The sequence below is a fragment of the Mustela putorius genome, unplaced genomic scaffold (genome assembly GCF_011764305.1).
Source record: "Mustela putorius furo isolate JIRA1106 unplaced genomic scaffold, ASM1176430v1.1 tig00003834_pilon_pilon_pilon, whole genome shotgun sequence".
Classification (NCBI taxonomy): domain Eukaryota; kingdom Metazoa; phylum Chordata; class Mammalia; order Carnivora; family Mustelidae; genus Mustela; species Mustela putorius.
This window is the reverse complement of record NW_025421987.1, coordinates 57,638,653-57,651,786: the sequence shown is the minus strand read 5'-3', so window position 1 is coordinate 57,651,786 and position 13,134 is coordinate 57,638,653.

Here is a 13,134-nt window from a genome sequence, read left to right as displayed (position 1 = left end):
AACTTTATTTCACCTACTTGGAAAAACTAGGCAACATACCTCAACATTGCTTGAGTTGGGTATAGCCATGACCATCAATAAATGATGACAAGAAGTGAGATGTTCCATTTGTGCACTCTGATGAAGCTGTGAAACTTTTCCTTTCTTTCCTCTTCTAGCACTTGGTTGTATATGATAAAGCCTTAGAGTTTGTAGAGCCACAAAATGGAAAGAATTTGGTTATCTGTAAGTGGGAGAGAGCCATCTTTGTCAACCAGCTATACCATCTTGGATTGTTAAATGGATGAGAAATAATTTTCTATTCATATCTTCTGCCCATTTTTTGATATGAATGTCTGTTTTGTGTGTGTTGAGTTTGAGGAGTTCTTTATAGATCCTGGATATCACCCTTTGTCTGTACTGTAATTTGTAAATATCTTCTCCCATTCCGTGGGTTGCCTCTTTGTTTTCTTGACTGTTTCCTTTGCTGTACAGAAGCTTTTGATCTTGATGAAGTCCCAAAAGTTTATTCTCGCTTTTGTTTTCTTTGCCTTTGGAGACATATCTTGAAAGAAGTTGCTGTGGCTGACATCGAAGAGATTACTGCCTATGTTTTCCTCTAGGATTCTTTTTTTTTTTTTTTTTTTTTTTTTTTTTTTTTTTTTTTTTTTTTTTAAAGATTTTATTTATTTATTTGACAGAGAGAGATCACAAGTAGGCAGAGAGGCAGGCAGAGAGAGAGAGGAGGAAGCAGGCTCCCTGCTGAGCAGAGAGCCCGATGCGGGACTCGATCCCAGGACCCTGAGATCATGACCTGAGCCGAAGGCAGCGGCTTAACCCACTGAGCCACCCAGGCGCCCTCCTCTAGGATTCTGATGGATTCCTGTCTCACATTGAGGTCTTTTATCCATTTTGAGTTTATCTTTGTGTACGGTGTAAGAGAATGGTCGAGTTTCATTCTTCAACATATAGCTGCTCAGTTTTCCCAGCACCATTTATTGAAGAGACTGTCTTTTTTCCAATGTATATTTTGTCCTGTTTTGTCAAAGATTATTTGACCATAGGGCACCTGGGTGGCTCAGTGGGTTAAGCCACTGCCTTCGGCTCAGGTCATGATCTCAGGGTCCTGGGATCGAGTCCCGCATCGGGCTCTCTGCTCGGCAAGGAGCCTGCTTCCCTCCCTCTCTCTCTCTGCCTGCCTCTCCATCTACTTGTGATTTCTCTCTGTCAAATAAATAAATAAAGTCTTTAAAAAAAAAAAAAAGATTATTTGACCATAGAGTTGAGGGTCCATATCTGGACTCTCTACTCTCTTCCACTTGTCTATGTGTCTGTTTTTATGCCAGTACCATGCTGTCTTGGTGACCACAGCTTTGTAATAAAGCTTGAAATAGGTAACGTGGTGCCCACAGACACTTCTCCAATGAAGACATACAAATGGCTATCAGACACACGAAAAAATGTTCATCAACACTAGCCATCAGGAAGATTCAAATTAAAACCACATTGAGATATCACCTTATACCAGTTAGAATGGCCAAAATTAACAAGACAGGAAACAACATGTGTTGGAGGGGATGTGGAGAAAGGGGAACCCTCTTACACTGTTGGTGGGAATGCAAGTTGGTGCAGCCTCTTTGGAGAGCACTGTGGAGATTCCTCAAAAAATTAAAAATAGGATTTCCCTATGACCCTGCAATTGCACTTCTGGGTATTTACCCCAAAGATACAGAGGTAGTGAAAAGAAGGGTCATCTGTACTCCAATATTTATAGCAGCAATGGCCACGGTCGCCAAACAGTGTAAAGAAACAAGATGCTTTTCAACGGACGAAAGGATAAGGAAGATGTGGTTTGTATACACTATGGAGTATTATGCCTCCATCAGAAAGGATGAATACCCAATTTTTGTAGCAACATGGACGGGACGGGATCCAACAGGATTTTAGAGATTTTTTTTTTTAATAACAACTCTTGACTTTTTTCATGTCTATTTGTCAGGTAGTTCTTCTATAGAACTTTAATCTCTGATTTTATCTGCACTTTAAAAATATAGGCATGTGCATAACTCATAATTCTACAACCATTGATTTAGGTAGTGAAATACTTAAGTCTTTCTGTAAAAATGCAGAGATTATAAAATATTTTTGCCAGAATAATTAACGATAAGTTCACAGAAAAGTATCTACTCAAAAACTATATTTTTAAATATCCTGGATAGACTCCAACATCCAACACATCACTGAAGAAATAAAAAGAAAACCAGTCCCTTCTGGGTGTTTACAAATGCTTAATAGTTTTAAGCCAACTTCATTTTGTTCAAACAAAAATTTTGACTGCAGGCATGAATTCGATAATTTTTTAACTATTTTAGAGACTTAGAAGAAACCGCTTAGAAATCAGCATTGCCATTTCATATTTTCCCTCCAAGTGAAAAGTATATAAAAGTATATAAAACAATATTTTCATAAGTTGCTATAAGCTTGCATTAAATATAATACTTAAAATCTATTTTAGGGTAATTCTAATAAAATATGATAACATTTGTAGGACTTACAAAGATTAACAATGAAAGATAGGAAGAGGGGTTTACATTTAAAGATATAGAATAATTGGGTGACTTGGTCAGTTAACTGTCCAACTCTTGATTTTCGCTTAGGTCATGATCTTGGGGTCATGGGATGAAGCCTCACATCAGGCTCTGCACTCAGAGGGGAGTCAGCCAACATCTGACTAATATCTTTAAGTTAAAGTGGCCATACTTTATTTTCTGTATATTTGATCTTCCAAGTTAAATATCAATATATAATGCATAGATTTCTACAGCAGAAGATTTCAGAATCACACAAATACATATTTTAGGTCAATCCATAAAATGTCAAGTATACACCCAATTTAATCAAGCCTTAATAACAAGGAGTCAAAATTCACTCAAAATAAGCTTCAGTGGAAGAGTTTAACAGCATGTTCAGACATAGCTGAAGATAGAATTATTGAACTGGAAAATAGATTTGAATGAAATATCCTGAATGCAATGCAAAAGAGATAGCAACGATATCACAAAACATGAAAGATTGAGTGAGATCTATATACATTTAAATACAACTTGGGAAAAAGTGAGGCAAAGGAGATACTTGAAAATGGAATACATGAGGGTATTCCAAAAGCTGATGAAAAACACTAATCCAAAAGATTAAAAAACCAGTAAATCCCTAACAATACATATATATATATGTACAATACATACATATATATATATATATATATATTTAAATCTATACCATCTATAGTAAAATGCAAAACTAACAGAACTTCAAGGTGGCTTGGGGGAAGGGTATTCCTTATTAAGTTAACCCTAAGACCTCCATGTCCTGTGATCTTGACACTAATTTCAAAGATTTACCATTTTCAGGTAATTCTAATAATATTCTAGAGTAACCTAGACCAAGTCTAGGCTTCCTTCATATGATAATATCAGATATTTAAAGACAATAATTGCTTGCCCCCATTTTTTTTAACCTTCAGATTCTATAACTGCCTTATAGTTGGCACAGATTTAAGGGTTTGCATCAATCTGTCACTGTCTTTAAGCTGAATATTCTGTCTCTATAACACCAGCTTCTTGGCAAAGTCCATTTGGGGAAGAGGACAGAGAGGAGATCATCTTCTTTGCTCTTACCACTCCATCTCTCTAAAGTCACCTTGAAAATTTGGCGTTTTGTAGAACCACATCACACTTGTCATACTTTTCCAACTTGGGTCATAGATATTTAAAGATTTTAAGTAGTTTTCAGATAGGCTATTAAGTCCTACCTTCTGGCCTTTAGTTATCTTTGGGGACACAAATGAAACTTCTGATTTTTTTCAGTTTCCTGAAACAAATGAAATAATTTTCACTTAAGATCTAAAGAATGTAGTTCAGTGTCTGGGTTATAGAAAGTTTTTAGTATATACTATAAGCATTATAATTACTGATTAAATTTCTCTTCCTGTCATTCTTCAGAGTGACTTTCATAATGTCATTTCACTACCATGTGATAGATAATATCATCTAACATAGGGAGTAGAGCTCATATTGGCTAAAGGAATATATCCAGTAAAACATCTTAATTGACAGTCACCAACACACCCCTTTTCAAATCTTTTCTGATACAACCTATTAGCTATTCCTTTCAATGTTGTAGTGAGTTTATTTGATAAAAAGGATTTCAAAATTCTTGTCTAAGTTAGCAGATAAAATTACCTTTGAAGTCCCCCAAATCATTAGTAAAACCCGTATTATTTAGACACTGTCCCCAGATCTTCCATTGTGCTACTACACATGGCAATGAATTCTTCTGGGTTTAAACGTGTCATACTACTATATGAGATGTCAACCCATAAAGCACAGCTGAACCTGAGCAAGGCATCTGCCAGAATTATGTCACAATGTTCTTGTTGATAACCTATAATACTTTAACATCTCTGGGATCAAGCTTACTAATTGATAGCTTAAAAAGTTTACTATTTTCCAAGAGGGATTACAGCAATTTTTAATGATCAGCATTTTCAGATGAATACAAAATTTGAGGCAGTATCATGGTCAAAGATGGGTCCTTTAAATTGGTGGGTCACCATCACTCAAAATGCACTATGCTTTCTTAAAACAACCAGATAAAACTGTATACATATTTCAAACCTTAGGGAAGATAGAATTTTGAAAGTTAGTGTTTTTAGTGTGTCTCGAAACTTATGGAAAGAGATCAATGGAATTTTTACTTGGTTTTAATGTTAAGACTGTTTGATTGTTACTAAGCCAAAGGTCACAAACCATTAAAAAAGAGAATCTATAATTAATACCTATTCTTCAGTAGCACTCAAAGTTTTGAGTAGATTGTAACTGTGGTTAAGACGTCCTTTTTTAATGTTCACTTTCGAAATGCAACTGACACCCAAAACAGGCATGCTCGACCTTGGCTTAAATTTGTAATCTCTACCACTAATTAGACTAGAAGAAAATTGTATATCAAGGATTCCAATTTGTGTGATAACTTCCTAGAATAGATATAAGTGTCACCCAGGCAACTGTTTTGCTGAAAATTCATGAAAGAGGGGGAAGAGCTTGATAATAACAAGAGGAACAAGAGGGGCTTATTTTACAATCAGAGAAGGCAACGCTTTCTGAAGTGACTTAGTGTTAAATATTTCTAGGTGAAGAGCGGTGAGGGAAGGAGCAAAGGAGTGAGAGGAAGGAAGAGGTATTTCTGAATTAGGAGATCTATATCTGTAACAAAGAAATAAAAACAAGAAGCGTGGGGCAGAGGGGGTGGGGGCACCTGGGTGGCTCAGTCATTAAGCTTCTGCCTTTGGCTCAGGGCAAGAGCCCAGGGTCCTGGGATGGAGCCCTGCATCGCGGCTCCCTGCTTGGCTGGAAGTCTGCTTCTCCCTCTCTCACTCCCTCTGCTTGTGTTCCTTCTCTCACCGTGTCTTTCTCTGCCAAATAAACAAATAAAATCTTTTTAAAAAAAGATTATTAAAAAAACAACCAAGAATGGTCATAATTACTACATCCTTAGTTTCTGTTGGGACCAAATAAATTCATGTAAGGCATTCAGAATAGAAGAGAAAAACTACAGGAACATTTGTCCATGGAAGAGCAGCAAGAGGACACTGCATCAGAAATCCTTTTTACATTCGAGTGAATGGTCATCCTAATCCCCTTTATTTCACCTCAGAAAGAATCTGTAGATGGAGAACATATTGTATAAAGGTTTAGTTTTATATAATTTGTTGTCTTTTATAATGAGTTATTTATGAAATAGGTTTCAGTAGGGTTTATTTCTACTGCAATAAATGATATCTATGAATGTAACCTTTAGTTTGGACCTAGACAATACTGATGTTTTTTCTGAGGACCCAAAATCTTCATTTGCCCTTTAAGTTATGACATAATGCCAACCTTACATTATCATTTGGAGATGCTGAATGCCTCAAAGTTTCCCTTACTTGCCTTTTGTTTGATAGCAGTCTGCTAAAACACTTGTAAAACCCTAGTTCAATTGTGACACTTTCACTTACAACCAGTCTTGAAACTCATTTCCCCCTCAACTTGGGAGCAAGAACGTCTGAGGTGAGAAATGGATGAAAAGGGCACAGAAAAATACTACCTAGATCATTGCCACTTCACGATGATTACTTATAAATCAGTCTTTGAAATGTCATAGATTCCTTCTGTTTTCTGGGTGCGTCCCTCAAAACTTTAGAGAATATGATATGACACACTTTCCTGCCAGATTTAGAAAACAATGCTAAAAATTCACAAAAATTACTCTTTCTACAAGCAGATACTCTGCAAAGATTTTTAATGGAAAATGTTATTTTTATTACTCTTCATTCAAGTTAAACTACAATTATGAACTATGTGAACATTTGCCAAAAAAAAAAAAAAAAAAAAAAAAAGATGGAGAAGCTGTCATCTGGAAAAAAAAACAGTTTTTCTTGTCTAAGAATTAAACATTATTGATAAAAATAATAACCATCTTGCACATCGTGCCAAGAAACAAAATCAAAATTGGTATGTGGCTCGTTCCTTTGCATCCTGAGGAGAGTGGACTTTGAATATGCAGCTCTATTATATTTACATGACTTGTTCAATAAAGTTACTTCAAATTAAGAATGTATTCTGTTTTGTAATATATGAAGAACTACCTCTGTTACCAAGAATAAACTTAAAAATTCTTTTTTAAAAAAATTTATTAAAAAAATTTTTTTTTAGTTATTTTCAGCATAACAGTATTCATTATTTTTGCACCACACCCAGTGCTACATACAATCCATGCCCTCTCTAATACCCACTACCTGGTTCCCCAACCTCCCACCCCCTGCCACTTCAAACCCCTCAAATTGTTCTTCATAGTCCATAGTCTCTCATGGTTCACCTCCCCTTCCAATTTCCCCCAACTCCCTTCTCTTCTCTAACTTCCTTTGTCCTCTATGCTATTTGTTATGCTCCACAAATAAGTGAAACCATATGATAATTGACTCTCTCTGATTGACTTATTTCACTCAGCATAATCTCTTCCCGTCCCGTCCATGTTGCTACAAAAATTGGGTATTCATCCTTTCTGATGGAGGCGTAATACTCCATAGTGTATATGGACCACATCTTCCTTATCCATTTGTCCATTGAAGGGCATCTTGGTTCTTTCCGGAGTTTGGCGACTGTGGCCATTGCTGCTATAAACATTGGGGTACAGATGGCCCCTCTTTTCACTACATCTGTATCTTTGGGGTAAATACCCAGGAGTGCAATTGCAGGGTCATAGGGAGGCTCTATTTTTAATTTCTTGAGGAATCTCCACACTGTTCTCCAAAGTTGGCTGCACCAACTTGCATTCCCACCAACAGTGTAAGAGGGTTCCCCTTTCTCCACATCCCCTCCAACACATGTTGTTTCCTGTCTTGCTAATTTTGGCCATTCTAACTGGTGTAAGGTAATATCTCAATGTGGTTTTAATTTGAATCTTCCTGAAGGCTAGTGATGATGAACATTTTTTCATGTGTCTGATAGCCATTTGTATGTCTTCATTGGAGAAGTGTCTGTTCATATCTTCTGCCCATTTTTTAATATGATTATCTGTTTAGTGTGTGTTACACCGTACACAAAGATAAACTCAAAATGGATAAAAGACCTCAAAGGTGAGATGGGAATCCATCAGAATCCTAGAGGAGAACATAGGCAGTAATCTCTTCGATATCAGCCACAGCAACTTCTTTCAAGATATGTCTCCAAAGGCAAAAGAAACAGCAGCGAAAATAAATTTTTGGGACTTCATCAAAATCAAAAGCTTCTGCACAGCAAAGGAAACAGTCAAGAAAACAAAGAGGCAACCCACGGAATGGGAGAAGATATTTGCAAATGACTGTACAGACAAAAGCTTGATATCCAGTATCTATAAAGAATTCCTCAAACTCAACACACACAAAACTTAAAAATTCTTAGCCAAAACATTCTGGAAAGATGCACAGTTCTTTGCTTTTCTGAGCAGACAATACACACTCATCTTGAGTTTCTTGTACTCTATGGAATTATTTTTAAAAACAAAGTTCCTAAAGCCCATAACCATCATCTCAGCTTTTTCAGTAGATAAGGATGTGTATTATTATTTGGCCTAGCATTCATGTAGGCATATCTTCAGTGTTGTTACAGAAAGGGAGAAAAATGATCAAACTTCACTGAAATCGTATTCAAAATCCTCTGCCATTAGCAACTGTGAGATATTATGAAAATGATCTCCAACATTTGAGGCATGCATTAGGGGGGAATAAGGCTTAAATATTATACTAGCAATCATTTATAAAGCCATTCTAAATTTTGAATTTCATCTTAATTGTTATAGCCTCAAAATAAGTTTGGCTACTTGACCTTTGATATTTTGACAAGTCTTTAAACTGTTACACTATATAGTTCTTCTCTTCCATTGGTTAAATGGTGAGACTGGGGAAGATACATAGTTATCAGAATGATTTCCAATCTATTTTCACTTTCTCACCTCTGCTACTCTATAAATCTGATGGCTGTGGCAGGTTAATGGTGTAAGACATTAGTTATTAAAAGCTGATGTCTGAATTGTTATTTATGAAGACTTCTTATTCAGATGTTGAATTAATAATGTTTTTCCAAAAGTAATATATCAAAATTAGACTATCTAGAATGGAAATGAAGAATTTATAATTAAGATTTTTTAAGGATTTTCCAGTAAACCAATCACAGGCTTAGTGATAGAGATAAGTGTAATTGAAAAAGTGTGTAGTAGGTGATTTTATCATTGATTTCTGCATTAATGACTTCCAGAAGAAATTTAGTGGACATTATTAAATGCCTCTTCTGTTGATAAATTAGTTTATTCAATACATACAAAAGAAAAACTGAAGTGAAGAAGACATTATTTTTGGGCACTACTGGGAGTCTGAGGACCTGGATTGTACTAACTTTGCAGACATTTACAACCTCTCTCTTTTTGAGTTGTGGTTTTTTGTTTTTGTTTTTGTTTTTGTTTTATATTTGTGGATGACTGTCAGGTCCGGTTGTTCTACATTCTCCTACCAAGCATGTTTGTTCCATTTTAGCTATACACCATTCTGACTTCTGAGCATTAACCTCAGTCAACCAACCAACAACGGTTATGTTGTCGATAGTTAGAATGGCCAAAAAGAGGGCCAGTTCAAGGCTTCGCTACCTAGTATAGTTCAAATGTTTGAAGAGGAAAGTATTCAGGATAGTAGAGTGAAGTGTCTAAGATCTTAGGCTGCAGAAAAAGGATGTGATTCAAATCCCAGGGAGCCTTCTTTCAAACTCAGCAGACATGAGGTCCTAGAGCCTCAGTTTCCTCTTCTTTGAGAGGAGGTAGAATAAAATTAAAAATAAAAACAGAAATGACTAACAGAGACTGATGGTTATTATGTGCCAGGTACTCTGCTAAGTTCCTCATCCATTAAAGCACTTACCCCAGAGGCCTGTTGGGAAGAGTTACATGAGAGAATGAACACAGAGCACAGAGGGAGCACTTGATAAATAGCCTTTTCTACTATTGTTACTATTGTTGTTGGTGCTGTTGCTACTGCTGCTCTTCTTCCTCCTCCTCTTCCTCTAGATAATAGCTCTAACCTGAAGTAGGCTTGCCAAAAAAAGTTCAGGGTATCCAGTAAATACAAATTTCAGGTACCAATTAGCTTTTTTTTTTTTTTTAATTTTTTTAATTTTTTTAGTGTTAGTATTGAATGGGATACACTTATGCTTTACTGCATATTTGCATTGGACATACACTAAAAATTTATCTGAAGTTCAAATTTAGCTGACTGACTTCTACTTTCATTTGCTAAGCTGGTAACCCTCCTTCTCAAATATGTATTCAGTTTGTCTCAGTGTGGAAGCTTGAGGATTGTTGATGTGATTTAGCCATCAGCATTGTTGAAAAAGGCATTTCAAAGCATTTCCTAAGTGTGGAAAGGGTCAGTGGCATCCTCTGTATCCCCAACCAAGGGGTTGGGAAGTGCATCTCATATTGGGTTATGGCTGGTCTATGTACAGTGTATTTCCTAGACTAATAGAATACATTTTTAAGGACATGGACTCTATTCCTGGTTGTCTGGGTCACAATTTTAATGCAATAGTTTTAGGAGGATAAATGTACATATAAATCAGTAATGGTAAAAAATGATTATTAAAGATCTGGATTTGAACAACTGTTCTGAATTCATCAAGCATTGCAAAGAAATTTTCAACTTTTTATATGGAAACCAACTGTTTTGCCAAGTAGAGACTTTTGATTATAAAATCTCTCTCTCTTTAAAGGAAACTGAAGCCTTCTGCCTATTTCTAACCTCTTTATCTTTAAACATAAGAATAACAATCATAGAAGTCATTTTTAATGCTTTTAAAACCTTTTGAGCTTTTTTGTCCATTCTGAATCTTTTTCCAAATTATAATCATGTATTGCAAAACAGTGTTTTATTCTCCTAGTATGGCAGAATACTACACATCAGGAAAGGTTGCTAATTCTCATGTTTGAGAGACATTTGTCCCTTCTTCCTTATCACAAATTAAACTAAAGATAAAACGTGCCTCATATACCATTTGGAAATTATTCTCCAAAAGGTCAGAGGTGAGGGTTACCTATAAAATCACCCTTTTGAGCAATAATACCAGTCTAGTTAAGTAGGGTTGCTGTGTTAACAGTACATTAATTTGCCAAATAGTAAATCAAATGAACATTTTCTCTAAGTAATGACAAACTTTCAAAGTTTATCATTAGTTTTTAATATATATATATTCTTATATCCCACACTTCTCTTTTGAAAATTAGTAACATTTATGACATTCTCAAATCAATCCCATCTTATTCATCTGCATGAATTAGGGCACAATCATGAAGTGAGTTAAGTCGGCCTCTCATGACACTTTCCCACATATCCATGACCTCGTTTCTCCTCCTTAACACTTTCTCAAACATTTGTGGGAGGAATGAACAAATGAATATTGAAGCAATCAGATGGCCACTGTGGAGACTGTGAGTTTCAAAGTGACTGACGTGTATAGTATTTACTCTCTTGCTAAGATAACTGTCCAGGATGGACTGAGGGAAAGGGTCAAACATTCATCACTGTACTCTTTTGTCACCTATAAAAACTGGGTGAAACCATTTTCTGAATAGTATAAGTTCTGTTTAGACTTTTAAAAGAAATTACTGCTATGTGAAAAAATCTCGTAGCAGCAATGATTTATTATCCTGACATTTGTTTGGTACCTTATGGTTTGTAAGAACTTCTACCAATCATTTTGGGGGAATTATTAGACAAAGATCAAGAAAAACGCCCTCTCCCTGTGAGACTCTGAATTAAAGGTTTTATTAACTTTGTTTCTACATTTCTTTTAAGTAAGATAGGAAATGGTAGATTCAGAATCCCAAGGGATATAGAGTAATGAGAAATGTGTTGTTTTTTTTTTTTTTTGGTGAAGATATTTTTTTATTTTTCCCAGAATAATATTAAGAATCAGACATAAAGGGCACCTGGGTGGCTCAGTGGGTTAAAGCCTCTGCCTTCGGCTCAGGTCATGATCTCAGAGTCCTGGGATCGAGCCCCACATCAGGCTCTCTGCTCCACGGGGAGCCTGCTTCCCTTCCTCTCTCTGCCTGCCTCTCTGTCTACTTGTAATCTCTGTCTGTCAAATAAATAAATAAAATCTTAAAAATCAGACATAAAAAAAAATCATACATTTATCCTCAGTCCTCTGCTGGGTGTTATTGTTTTTATTTCAAAGCAAGAACAGTGAAAAACCCCTTATCTCCCTCTCCCTTATTGGGGAGAGATGGAAGAATAGAATGAAAAGATTCAGCCATTGATGCAATCTCTGACACCTTGTCACCATTTCCAAGGGGCAAGGTGGTAAAATGTCATTTCTTCTATCCCAGGCAACAAACAGTGATTATATTTAATAACTTCTCCTTTGGGAGACACTTAAAGATGCCATCTTTATTCTGTAACAGGAAAATACTTGAAGGAATACCATGTTTAATTTCTCAAGACCGACAGGAAGTTAAAGATGTTTATAGAACATCTTAAACTTTCATTTTGTTTTTGTAATGTACATCATACCTTTGGGTGACAGAATGGCCCCATCTATACAGAACTCTGCCCTAGTATGCCAACAATACTTTTCAAGCCCCATGAGCCCAAAACTTGTCACATAGCAAATAGCCAAGAGTCACTAATACTAAAAATGCAGAATTTTCCAGGAGACTCATAGCACCTTGTCGCTCAGTGTGGTACCTGGACCATCAGCATCACCTGGAAACTTCTGGAAATTCAGAAATTTATTAGAAATATCCCAGAACTAATGAATTATAAACTGCATTTTAACAAGACTCTAGGTAACTTAAATTTTGAGGACTACTGTGTTAGCACAGACAATATCTTATTAAGGCCTTGCAACAAATCCATGAGGCAGATTATGGCTGGTATCTTTAACATTGTTATAAGGAAACTGAGATATTGAGATTTTATTCAAAACAATCTGAAATTCCTCAAGAATATACCTTTTACTAGTAACTGTAGTAATAATACAACGACTAAGAAAAAGCAGCAGCAGCATAACACATAGCAGCTAAGATTCTTGTCCCTGGAGTCAGACTACCTAGGTTCAAATGCTGACTCTCCTAAGTATCAAATCTTAAAATTGCTCAATATATCTGTTTCATTTGAGTAGGGGATTTAAAAGAACATACCTCATGGTGTTGAGGAGGAGAGATTAAATGCATAAATTTAAATAAATTGCTTAGAATAATACCCAGCATGTAGTACAAACTCTGTATATGTTAGATAGTGTGATGGTAGGAATCATGGTAATTGTAATAGTAACATTTTTTTTTTTTTTTTTACCAGTGCTTATGATGTTTCATTTGATTCAATCCTCCAAAATACCTTACTGTCTTCTACACCCTGTGGTGGAGGGTCCAAGAAGTAGTTTTGCCTGAAGTCACACAGCGGATGAATATGATGGTGGCATTGAAACCCCCAGACATGGTTATATATAATGCTGGTCTTTGAGTGAAATCGGAGGGGGAGACGAACCATGAGAGACTATAGACTCTGAGAAACAAATTGAAAGTTTTGGAGGG